The sequence below is a fragment of the Pelobates fuscus genome, chromosome 12 (genome assembly GCF_036172605.1).
Source record: "Pelobates fuscus isolate aPelFus1 chromosome 12, aPelFus1.pri, whole genome shotgun sequence".
In the NCBI taxonomy this organism is placed as follows: Eukaryota; Metazoa; Chordata; class Amphibia; order Anura; family Pelobatidae; genus Pelobates; species Pelobates fuscus.
The window spans coordinates 137,374,034-137,387,837 of NC_086328.1; positions in this window are offsets into that span (position 1 = coordinate 137,374,034).

The following is a 13,804-nucleotide window of genomic DNA, read 5'->3' on the forward strand; positions in this document are numbered from 1 at the left end:
CCAGAAAAAAAACATACAAAAGGATAAAGCAAGCAAGAAAATAAACTTCATATACATGTGACCTCTGTGACATCTCATGTTGAACTAAAACGTTCTAGATCAGGACTGGGCAATATTGGTTGCTGAATAATGCCACAATATGCTTGATTTGCAGCCAGCTCATTATTAATGATATTTTATTTTGTACGTAATAGTTAATAATATTTTGTGAATGTATTTATGAGCAATATGCTCTGTTATCTGGCCATATTATGTTGTATACAGTGATTCGGCCATGGAACACTGGATACAGGGATCTAGTTACAGAAAGGAGTTGTAGACAAAGAGCTTACATTCTAAAACTGGAGTAAGCACACTAGGGGGTCCATGGATGGTTTCATTTTAGAGCTGTACCCCAGAATGTTTTTATACATGGTGAATGCATGGTGATCCAGAAATAAGCACACTGAGTACTTATTGCTGTGTAACACTGTTTGTTTCGTTGCCAGGTACATTTACATGAGAACTAAGCCGACAGTTCAGACTCTGACCCCCTGTCCTTTTATACATTCTGGGCCTGCAAGCTGCCTAATTTCCAAATCCAGTCCGGTAGTATTCAGACAATGGCATCTATTTATTTGGGGAACACAAGAGGCCAGAGAGAGGAATTAAAAAGAATTTTGTAGCAATCCTTTGCATGGAAGGAATGTGGGATTTTATGCGAAGGTCATAAACTAGACACGATTAACTCTTTTGCATCTGAAAGGCATCGTTGGCTAAACCGTGAAATGTATTGAGTGTATTTTCCTATGTTCCCCATGTATTCGTGATTTATTGTGTGTTTTAACTGCTTTCCATTCGGGAGACCACGTATGAACAAAGTCTGTTCACCTCCCGAACAGGAACCACCCCAATACCCCATTTAGAATGTTTAGTTAAAAGGTTCACACTTCGTTAGAACGTTCACACATCGCTAACAAGATGTGAAAACCACAAACCGCAAGGGAAGCTTCAGCGCGTGCCGACCCTGGGTGGTGTGGCCTGTTCGTTAGACGAACGCCGCCCAGGGGGAACATTTGCGGATTGCTTCCTACCTCGTTCGGGTCCAGAACGAGGACCTCCCCAGTGCCCCTTGGACTGTGCACACCAATCCATTAGAACGTTGGCAACTTGCAACATAAGTGAGAAACCGCAAGGGAAGAAATGAATGAGTGCTACCCTGGGTGGCCGCCGTTCGTTTAGACGAGCGCCGGCCAGTGGGAGCATTCGGGTCTTGAAAGGAGATGCTTCCCTTGCCTAGGGAAGGCTGTTCGTGGTGGTTACCGTTCTGGGGGCCCCTGAGATTGGTGTGGATACTCTTTGGGGACAATCGTGTTTGGCGGCCTTTCTGTGCCTGGGAGCCTAGGAGGCAAGAGTCTCCGTGCTGGGACTCCCAGGTACAGAGAATCCTGGGAAGAAGACACCCCCACCACAGGAAGTGGAAAACCCGGTATTTGGGTGTCGGGAACAGGGGACAAAGGGACTGAAGTTCCTGTCACACATACAGGCCCCTGGGAGTGGGAGACCCTGGGAGGGGACATGCAGTGGTACGAACAGGGGACAAAGAGGCTGGAGTTCCGGCTCGCCCAGAAGTCCCTGAGAGGGGGAACAAGGGACAAAGGGACTAGGGTTCCGGTTCCGATATGTGCCCCCTTGCATGGGGAGAGTATAAAGCCGAGTGTGGCCAATAAAGCTGTTGTTGTACCCCTGGAACTGTGTGTCATCCAGTTACTGGGGGAAAATGGGTCTGGTAATTTATTACTAGAGGAGGTAACCAGCTGGGTTACCCAGGGTTTGATACAACTGGTGGCGGCAGGATCCCATGTCCTTGCCAACAGACCCATGGAATATAGCAATCTAAGAAGACAGACCCTAGAGGACATGCTAGAAGCAAGAGGGAAATCGGCAGGCAACCGGAAAAAGGCTGAGCTGATTGCCGACCTTCAGAAGGACGAACAGCGGAGACAGGAGATAGCTACCCCACAGCCAGAGGGGAAGGAAGAAGCATTTGAAGAGGCAATAAGGCAGCGCTTGGCCTTAGTCAAAGAAAATCCCTCAACGGAACTACTAACCAAGCTAATATCTGAGCCTTCTCAATGGCACAGAGGCAGGGGGTGACCCCCACACAACCCGAGAAACATATTGTCGGAAGTTCAGGGGGACAAAGAAGGGGGAGATGGACTCCCATGCAGAGTGGGCATGCCGCATTCACTGGGCTGCCCAGAACTGGGTGGACTCGCAGCAAGCGAAGTGCCCAGAGGAAGTTCTCCATCTATTCATGCTGAAGAATTTTTACCAGGGACTAGCCCCAGAAGCGCAGGAATGGGTGAGGGACAGGCAGCCCAAGACCCTTTTTGAAGCTGTGAAGTGGGCGTAGGAGTACGCTGACACCCGCCCGGTCCAGCGCCCAATCCTCTACCCCCATGGGCCCCGGCTGGGACTCATCAGAACTGCTTCAGGTGCCATCAGCCTGGGCATATCAAGCGGTAATGGGGATTCATTACCCCTGTGGCCCCTCACCTGCCATGAGCCACAGCCCATTGATGCCAGGCTGCTCCGATCGAATCTTCAGCCCCCAGTGAACTACCTGCACGAGGTAGCTGCCCACGACAACAGGGCTCATCATCGGCAGCCATTCCTGCTGAATGGACGTACTGTGCAAATTCTTTGGGATACTGGTTCCACCCTGACCTTAGTGCAGCCGCCCCCTCATCCCATTATGTAAAACGCCTGCAGGGACTGACTATACACACCAGAAAAACTACTTTAAGCTGTAGTATTTCTGATGACCATATTGTCCCTTTAATGAATCTGAAACAAGAGTCCTGTTCTATTGAACAAGAGGCTGTTGAGTTCCCGACCCTTGTCTCTAAAGTCAGTTGGACAGAGGAAGGGTTTATTGCAGCATTTATCATTTATAAGACAAGTCCAAAAGAACGTCTCGAATTAAGTTTCTCGAATCCTGTGTCATGCTTGGCTGTGCAATCTATTGACGTTCGTTTTGGTACGTCTAAGCCTTGGTCTAAGCCTTTATAACAAGGTCCATTGCCAGCTCTTGGTCCTTACTATGCTGTTTGTTTGGTTCCGAGTTGGGCACATCCTATATTCCTGTATTATTGATCTTGACTCGGCTTGCTGCCTGCTCTGATCTTGGCTTGTGTTTTACAGAAGCATGACCTTGGCTCCTTTACTGATTTTGCCTCGTTAGTTTACACTGTTTTGGTGTCTTTCTTTCAAGTTAAGCCCACGTTGGTAATGCTTACTTCTATCGATTGCCTATATATGCAGTTCGGGATCGGATGTCTTGGTTCATTGTTTTCAGCTACAATGTCAGCTAAGATAGCATTGAAGATCTGCGCTTCTATATAAGCAGCTGCTTAGAACCTCTATCAGAATATCCAATAATGAGACCAATGCAATAGTAGCAAAGATTGAATAAAACTATAAACACATTTTGAAACAATTGTGCTGATATGTTCTGTATTTCCTAATGTGTAAATAATGAAATGACTTGCTTGCATTTTAAAAGGGCCCCCTGAAATCCGTCACCTTTCCTCTACTTCCATAAACTGTACAATCAGACTGACATTTGTTCATGCTCTGATGTACGGAACAAATAAGCAGGTGAAAAGCGATACATCTGAGTACTGCCAAAGTGCAATTTCTCACCTGTAACGTGAACATAAACATCTAAAGGTTTAGTTACTGGTGTTAAATGTCTACCTGGGACTATGTATTCGTAGCTTCCTCTGTAAAGGTTTCAATAAAAAAAATAATTTATTTGATAAGTGTCCAGTACTGAGACTGAGGTGTGTGAGCTGATACTGTGTACATAATGATTGTTAAAGGTAATTGTATATTCAGACAATACAGACACATGTTAAATGTGTGTCAGAAATGTTCAGTACCAGAGAAGAAGACAAACATGTGGAGAGATAGTGGCTGGAGTGAAAGGGGTTGGGGTTTTATTGTAGGAGGATGGGACTGTAGTACAAGAGGGTTAGCAGCTGTCATGTAGGGGGTAGAGGCTGTAGTGTAGATGGGATAGGGGCTTAGTGTAGGGGTAGAGGCTGTAGTGTAGATGGGATAGGGGCTTAGTGTAGTGGGTAGAGGCTGTAGTGTAGATGGGATAGGGGCTTAGTGTAGGGGGTAGAGGCTGTAGTGTAGATGGGATAGGGGCTTAGTGTAGGGGGTAGAGGCTGTAGTGTAGTGTAGATGGGATAGGGGCTTAGTGTAGGGGGTAGAGGCTGTAGTGTAGATGGGATAGGGGCTTAGTGTAGGGGGTAGAGGCTGTAGTGTAGTGTAGATGGGATAGGGGCTTAGTGTAGGGGGTAGAGGCTGTAGTGTAGATGGGATAGGGGCTTAGTGTAGGGGGTAGAGGCTGTAGTGTAGTGTAGATGGGATAGGGGCTTAGTGTAGGGGGTAGAGGCTATAGTGTGGAAAGATTAGGTTGTAGTACAGAGGGTAAGGGCTGTAGTGCAGAGGAAGATTTTTGCTGTAGTTTCAAGAGTAAAGGTTGTAGTGTAGAAGAAGCTGGGGCTGTAGAGTGGGAGGATGGGGTTGTAGTACAGAGGGTAAAGGCTGTAGTGTAGAGCGAGATAGAGGTTGTGTTGTGGGAGGATGGGGCTGTTGTGTAAGGGGATATAGGCAGTAGTGTAGAGGGGGATGGGAACTGTAGTGTCGGGGCAGGGTCTGTATTAAAGAAGAGTAGGGGGGCCTGTGGGGCTGTAATGTAGTGTGGAACAGGGACTGTAGAGTATGGAGGGCAGGATGTTTGTGGGGCAAAAAAAAATATTTTAATACCCCTTCCCTATTGCTTACCTTGAGGGAAGGGATAAAGTTGATCCCTGGTCGGCCAAAAATAGCTCCATGGTTAGTGCTGTGCTCCCTGGGCAGACATTAGTGAAGAATCCCTGCTCCATTCCAGGAATGATAAACAATCCCACCATACAAGCTACCAGGCCCCCAATTTCATGCCGTTCCGCTGGCATCAGAGACAAGCTGTATCTGAAACTGGCATGGCGCCCAATTAGACAGGCACTCAGTTGTGCCCCTGCCTAGTAGCCTTGGTATGCAAGACATTTTGAGGGAGAAGTTGTCAGTATCTGCTCCTTGGCAATCTCTCAGGTTACTGGGCTCCTCAGCTGGCAGAGTGGGCCGCCTTTGGGGTTAGTGAACTTTCACTTGGTGCCCCTGTTGCCATGGTGCCAGGGCCGGTGCAAGGAATTTTGGCTACACAGGCAAAGATGCATTTTGCTGATCCCCCCCCCCCCCGGAAAATTAAATGCGTCTTCACCTGTTTGTCTTGTAACCTCCGTTTTGAATTTCTTACCCTCTTCAGCGTATTTTATCCCCCCTTTACTATGTCTTACTCTCTCTTGTGTGTCTCTTACAACTCCCCTTGTGTATATCTTACTTTCTCCAGTCCCTTTGTTTGTTGCTTTCTCCTCCCCAGCCCCTTTGTGTGTCTCTTTCTTCCCTTCGGACCCTTTGTGTCTCTTTCTTTCCTCCAGCCCCTTTCTGTGGCTTTCTCCCCTCAGTCTGTTTTGTGAGTCCCTTCCGCCCAGGGCCCCTTGTGTGTCTTTTTTCCCCCATGCCTAATACACATAGATATATAGCAACACATAGCCATACAGACACACTGTCACAGAGATATACAGGCATACAATCAAACAAACACAGTCATACAGGCACACAGTCATACCAATCTACACATACAAGTACGTCATACAAACACAGACATACAGACACACACACAGATATTCAGACACTGTCATACAGAGACATTCAGATACTGTCATACAGAGACATACATACACAGACATACAGAGACATGCAGACACAGACATACATAAACTTATAGCCATACAGATACAGGCAGGGGAGCAGGGATCTGTGAAAATTTAGGGGGTGTAGTGGGGTGATAGATGTTGTAGCAGGGGAGTTATGGGCTGTGGTCAACAGTGTATTCCCCACTCCCTGAAGCTTACCTTGGGCCAGGGAAGGGGGGACAGGTTCTGGAGCCTGCAGCCTGGATGTCACACCCCCTCCTCCTGACATCATCAGGAAAGGCCTGCCGACTCCACTGGCTGCTGGCTGCAAGGAGAGCCAGAGGCAGGGGATTTGGATTTTTGCACCCCCCCTGCTCTGGCGCCCTAAGGAGACCGCTTGTGCCGCATTATGGACGCCGGCCTTGCATGGCGCCTTGTGCAGCCGCACAGCTCGCACATCGCAAAGGCTGGCACTGGCTGCACCCCTCACCCTTCCAACAGCTCTGCCCTAGGATATGCTAGTTCTATCTGTGGCATTCAGTGTAGCGGAGCCCTAGTCCTAGCAGGGACTCCCCTCTTCTGGTTTCTCCAACATACTCTCAGGATCAAGTAGAATACTCCAAGGGAACAGCCAGATACAGGAAAATACTCCAGGAATCTCCCACCTCCTCTCCAGCGACTGGACGACACTAAGCTCTGGGGTATTAATACATACAATAGGTGGAAAATCACACTTCTGGAGAATCTGTAAGATATATAGCACACACAATAGTGTAATACAGTTAATATCACTAAACAGTATAAGATATGCAGATGTGGTACTCACAAACGTGGAGCCAAGTATATGTGGCTCTCACTCGAAGCGCCTTGGGACTTTTTATGGAAGGATGTCCCTCTCCTAGCTGGATCACTGGTCCCACTTGATCTCCAGGATAGTTAGAAGCTGGATAGGTATGCCCGGTTGTATGGTAAAAACAAAAGGGTTCCACTCTCCAATACTTGGTGTAGAAAGATGGCATAAACAGCCAAAAATATTTATTCAAACAATATCGGTAAAATCACAATAAAAATAAAGAAAACGTTTCTATTAAAATCACAATAATACGAAATATATCCAGCTATTTGGTGCAGGATAGAATAATAGCCCAATGGCTAAGAGTCAAGTCCGAAACGCGTTTCGCCCCTTTCAGGGGCTTTTTCAATCGGTATAAAAGTTCAAACTTCTTTTCGGCGGCTTTTTCTCCAATGCCGGCTTTTCACTTCCGGGTTTCGACGTGTTCTGCCGTGGAACGCACCTTTGCGTTCCAATTTACTTCCTGGTTCGACGTTCCTCTTACTTGGAACGCATCGTTGCGTTCCACTCCGTCCCCTCTGGCATTTCCGGATTTCTAATATCGATCTTCTCTCACATATTAATACGGTTTTTCGGAAAACCAGTCTGTTTTTTTCACGGCTTAAAGCCATATTATTTTCATGTGAAAAGTCAATAAATAAATATAATGGAAAAGTCCTGAAAGTGCTTAATGTGTGGAAAGCATATTATAAAATCCCATACATATGCTGTATATATATACACCTAGATCAATAAATGGCTGACAACATCCCAACTTTTCAGAGACTTAATTCTAGATGGTAAATAGTACTTATACTGAAAATTAAAAAAGGCAGTGAGAATAATCAATAAAATCTGATGGTAAAAATAAAATCTGATGGTAAAAATAATGATCAATGATTTCCTCTTGTTAAAACTACTATGTGTTCGCATGCAATATAAAACCTTATTTTCCCATGCATCTAAAAGAAGTGGCACACCTCAAAATCTGAATTTAACCCGTGTGGTGCAAGGGTGTTAAAATTGTATATAAATTGCATTTCTTCTTTTCCTATTTTTTGGTTAAAATCGCCCCCTCTCCAATCCCTTTTGACTATTTTTAACGGACAAAAGAACAAATTCTCGGGATTTTTCTGGTGGTACTTCTTGAAATGGTTAGACACACTATGTGTTTCTACTCCATTCTTTATATTTCGTATATGTTCTGAGATTCTTGTATTTACACACCTTATAGTTCTTCCAATGTATAACAGATTACAGGGGCATTTTAATGCATAGATCACTCCTTTTGAAAAGCAGGTTAATTGATCTCTAATGTTGAAATCTTTATTTATATACTCTTTCAGATTAATTAAGTGTCTTTTTTTGCTTTTGGTGGTTCTGCATGCGAGACACGTTCCGCATCCATAAAAGCCTTTATTTAGATTTAAAAAATGTGTGCTCTTACTTGGGCCATTGCTGCTATGGACAAGGGTTCTTTTAAGGTTAGTCGCACCTCTATATATTATATTCGGGCGAATGGGTAAGATGTCTTTTAAAATGGGATCTTCTTGTAAAACATGCCAATATCTCTTTATGGCTCTATTTATACTTCTATGATTACCATTATCTTTTTATGGCATATTGGGAGGAACATTACATCTTTTCCTGCCACCCCTGGGTGTCGAATTTGGTGTCCCATCATCGATATATCGACGATATTTTGTTCATCTGGGATGGCCCCACAGAGCTCTTAGAACAATTTCTTTTATATCTCAATGATAACGAATGGGGAATTCTACTAACTACAACGCACAGCCAGACAGAGATACAATTTTTAGATTTACAAATTTTTATTGAAGACGCCCAGATTAAAACCAAAAATTATTTTAAAGAAGTAGATGCCAATGGGTACATAGAAAAATCGAGTTGTCATCATAGACCTTGGTTGAACAACGCACCAAAAGGGCAATTCCTCAGAATTAGGCGAAATTGTACCAATGAGGATGACTTTCTAATACAGGCAGATAGAATAAAAACGCAGTTTGAAGAAAAAGGCTATGAGAAAGAAGCATTAGAGAAAGACATAGAGGATGTCAAAAGAATAGTGAGGAAAGAACTTCTAACTTATAAACCAAAGTTGAATCAACAAGCGTACTCCAAAGAAATCCCTTTTATCTGTAATTTTAATGGTAATCATAGAAGTATAAATAGAGCCATAAAGAGATATTGGCATGTTTTACAAGAAGATCCCATTTTAAAAGACATCTTACCCATTCGCCCGAATATAATATATAGAGGTGCGACTAACCTTAAAAGAACCCTTGTCCATAGCAGCAATGGCCCAAGTAAGAGCACACATTTTTTAAATCTAAATAAAGGCTTTTATGGATGCGGAACGTGTCTCGCATGCAGAACCACCAAAAGCAAAAAAAGACACTTAATTAATCTGAAAGAGTATATAAATAAAGATTTCAACATTAGAGATCAATTAACCTGCTTTTCAAAAGGAGTGATCTATGCATTAAAATGCCCCTGTAATCTGTTATACATTGGAAGAACTATAAGGTGTGTAAATACAAGAATCTCAGAACATATACGAAATATAAAGAATGGAGTAGAAACACATAGTGTGTCTAACCATTTCAAGAAGTACCACCAGAAAAATCCCGAGAATTTGTTCTTTTGTCCGTTAAAAATAGTCAAAAGGGATTGGAGAGGGGGCGATTTTAACCAAAAAATAGAAAAGAAGAAATGCAATTTATATACAATTTTAACACCCTTGCACCACACGGGTTAAATTCAGATTTTGAGGTGTGCCACTTCTTTTAGATGCATGGGAAAATAAGGTTTTATATTGCATGCGAACACATAGTAGTTTTAACAAGAGGAAATCATTGATCATTATTTTTACCATCAGATTTTATTTTTACCATCAGATTTTATTGATTATTCTCACTGCCTTTTTTAATTTTCAGTATAAGTACTATTTACCATCTAGAATTAAGTCTCTGAAAAGTTGGGATGTTGTCAGCCATTTATTGATCTAGGTGTATATATATACAGCATATGTATGTGATTTTATAATATTCTTTCCACACATTAAGCACTTTCAGGACTTTTCCATTATATTTATTTATTGACTTTTCACATGAAAATAATATGGCTTTAAGCCGTGAAAAAAACAGACTGGTTTTCCGAAAAACCGTATTAATATGTGAGAGAAGATCGATATTAGAAATCCGGAAATGCCAGAGGGGACGGAGTGGAACGCAACGATGCGTTCCAAGTAAGAGGAACGTCGAACCAGGAAGTGAATTGGAACGCAAAGGTGCGTTCCACGGCAGAACACGTCGAAACCCGGAAGTGAAAAGCCGGCATTGGAGAAAAAGCCGCCGAAAAGAAGTTTGAACTTTTATACCGATTGAAAAAGCCCCTGAAAGGGGCGAAACGCGTTTCGGACTTGACTCTTAGCCATTGGGCTATTATTCTATCCTGCACCAAATAGCTGGATATATTTCGTATTATTGTGATTTTAATAGAAACGTTTTCTTTATTTTTATTGTGATTTTACCGATATTGTTTGAATAAATATTTTTGGCTGTTTATGCCATCTTTCTACACCAAGTATTGGAGAGTGGAACCCTTTTGTTTTTACCATACAACCGGGCATACCTATCCAGCTTCTAACTATCCTGGAGATCAAGTGGGACCAGTGATCCAGCTAGGAGAGGGACATCCTTCCATAAAAAGTCCCAAGGCGCTTCGAGTGAGAGCCACATATACTTGGCTCCACGTTTGTGAGTACCACATCTGCATATCTTATACTGTTTAGTGATATTAACTGTATTACACTATTGTGTGTGCTATATATCTTACAGATTCTCCAGAAGTGTGATTTTCCACCTATTGTATGTATTAATTATGTTATTTTGAGTGGTGTGAGGGGTTTTCCCACTCAGGTGGCTTGTAGCATTTTGGCTACCACACTTGTTCACATTGGTTTTATTGTATACACTCTCTGTTTTGTATTTTACAAGCTCTGGGGTATGACTGCATGAAAAAACAATCCAAAACTGTTGCGTTCTGTGCGTACATTCGTCAGATGTATCTTGTTCGGGAGTTTGCTCCCCCTGAACGCCACTATGCCGGAATCCCCACGAATATAATGGAAGATGGAAGTCCCAGCGGTGTTTGCGCTGTTGTGTGTCCGAGTTTAGTTCCATACACTCAACGACCAAACACCGCTGTCTCTGTTCGTATTTCAAGATGGCCGCCGCCACGTATTGGCACATACGAACGGCGGACACCCAGCCGACTGCTTGGAATGTTCATGTAATTGTGGTTTGTAGAGGTGTGAACAGGGGTTATTGGGGTTAACAAGTGGCACACTCCCCATATGGGTGGTCTGGCGTTCGGTAATTTGTTCAGTTTTCAAACACAACGGTGTAAATAGGTGATATGGCTGTTATTTTACGGATGGCCAGACAAACAGGGGACATAACAAGATGATCCAGGGACTATGATCACGAAACATAGGAAATAACAGGGAGAACAAGATATGGACAGCCCATAGCAGGAATAAGGGTGACAGTCCAAGGTTCATTCCGCTACATTCAGATTCCCCATGAGGAAATCACTGTACTATTTCACATTTCACTATGTGTTTATTACATTGATTTTGGTGTTTGTAACCCGACAGATTTAGTGCTGTGCAGTGTGCACGGTGTAACAGGAACACAATAATTGGACCCCATTTTACGACCCAGATCTTGCTCGAAGAGTCTGTGTTCTCTAGGCAGGAGGCTGGCTCTCATGACTCTCCATTTGCTATTTCATTTAACGTATTTCCTGCGTTTATGAGAGCTGGTGAGGAAGTGAGTAATTGTCTTTGATAGCTTGGCACCAAATGTACAATGGACATCCATAATGAGAAGGAGACGGAATTGTGAGTAAAAGCTCAGTAAGCACGTACTGAGAAATCTCACATGATAAATATCTTTAATTGACCGTCAGGGCACGTGTTTATCAGCAGGGTATTGGGATATTGTGTCTAAGTGCCTCGTTGCTAAAACTAGTTAGGCTATTCTCATGGGATGTGCTGTCCTATGTTGTGCTGTCTTCCTTTTTTATCATTTTGTTTAATTCTGTAAAAGATAATTTTACTAAACATGGATTGCATCTACTTTATAAATGGTTCTCGGTGTTAGTCGGTGTATCTATGGATTTTGTCTGATAAATATCATCAGTGTGTTTATGTTCATGTAACGTAATGCTATTATTTTGTGTTCATGATGACATTGGGATGATACACTGGGATGCATTTCGCGATGGTGAAAATTTTCCATTGAGATAATACACATAAACCCTTCCCTGGAGATTTCACATTGGAAGTAATCCACGATCCTTCCTGAGTGAGGCTTTCACATATCTACAACTTCAAATCCAGAACCGAGGTTTATTTGAGTTTGGAGCTTCTACATAAGAAGGAAGTTGGGGTGCTACCTTGAACGGCACCACTCACATACAAAAGAGCCTATTCTCATTGGCTCTATCCAATATGAGTGTACTTAATACCACATTACTTTAACTATATTTTTGGGTTGCCACCATCTGCACTGTGTGTTTTTATGTTTCTTATTGGTAAGAAGTATTTTTATTTGCACAGCGCTCCATTTCTGTGATATAAGTCTCCCACTTGTAATATATTTTTATTAGCCAGTGAGAGTACACATCCATCCATTCTAACATTAATAAAAAAAATGAATTAGCTAAAAAATTCTGAATAAGTACAAAATACAGAAAAATAATTCAGAAAGAACTATGAACACATGCAAATTAATTTACCATTAATGGGGCACATGTGAGGTGGGTGGCAGAATTTTAACATGGCTGCGGAATACAAAAGCAATTAAAACACAAACCCTCCCACAAATAAATGCCGTGCTTACCAAGCAATAGTCTAAAGATATTAACTAAATACATTTAAATACTACAATTAAATAATAGATGTATTTACAACCACTGCAAAAGCAATTGGCAATAAAATATAATATATACCGTATGTTTATTGCCACAAGTGAGCACACAGATTTCAGTAAATGGGATTATTTTACATGATAAACAGCAAAGCAAATAACAGTTATCAAAGTTTCAGTCCACTCAGAGACTTTCATCAGGGTGATTCTGAACCCGCTCATTTCTTGGAATATACACTATCTCACAAAATGAGTACACCCCTCACGTTTTGTAAATATTTTATTATATTTTTTCATGTGACAACACTGAAGAAATGACACTCTGCTACAATGTAAAGTAATAAATGTACAACTTGTATAACAGTGTGAATTTGCTGTCCCCTCAAAATAAGTCAACACACAGCCATTAATGTCAAAACTGTTGGCAACAAAAGTGAGTACACCCCTAAGTGGAAATGTCCAAATTGGGCCCAAATTAGCCATTTTCCCTCCCCGGGGTCATATGAGCCGTTAGTGTTACAAGGTCTCAGGTGTGAATGGGGAGCAGGTGTGTTAAATTTGATGTTATCACTCTCACACTCTCTCATACTGGTCACTGGAAGTTCAACATGGCACCTCATGGCAAAGGACTCTCTGAGGATCTAAAAAAAAAAGAATTGTTACTCTACATAAAGATGGCCTAGCCTATAAGAAGATTGCCAAGACCCTGAAACTGAGCTGCAGCACGGTGGGCAAAATCATACAGCGGTTTCACAGGACAGGTTCCACTCAGAACAGGCCTTTGGGAAATAGACGTATGAGTGATGTCAGCATTGCTGCAGAGGTTGAAGGGGTGGTGGGTCAGCCTGTCAGTGCTCAGACCATACGCCGCACACGGCATCAAATTGGTCTGCATGGCTTTCGTCCCAGAAGGAAGCCTTATCTAAATATGATGCACAAGAAAGCCCGCAAACAGTTTGCTGAAGACAAGCAGACTAAGGACTTGGATTACTGGAACCATGTCCTGTGGTCCAGATGAGACCAAGATAAACGTATTTGGTTCAGAAGATGTCAAACATGTGTGGTAGCAACCAGGTGAGGAGTACAAAGACAAGTGTTTCTTGCCCACTGTAAAGCATGGTGGTGTGAGTGTCATGGTCTGGGCCTGCATGGGGGCTGCTGGCACTGGGGAGCTACAGTTCATTGAGGGAACCATGAATGCCAACATGTACTGTGACATTCTGAAG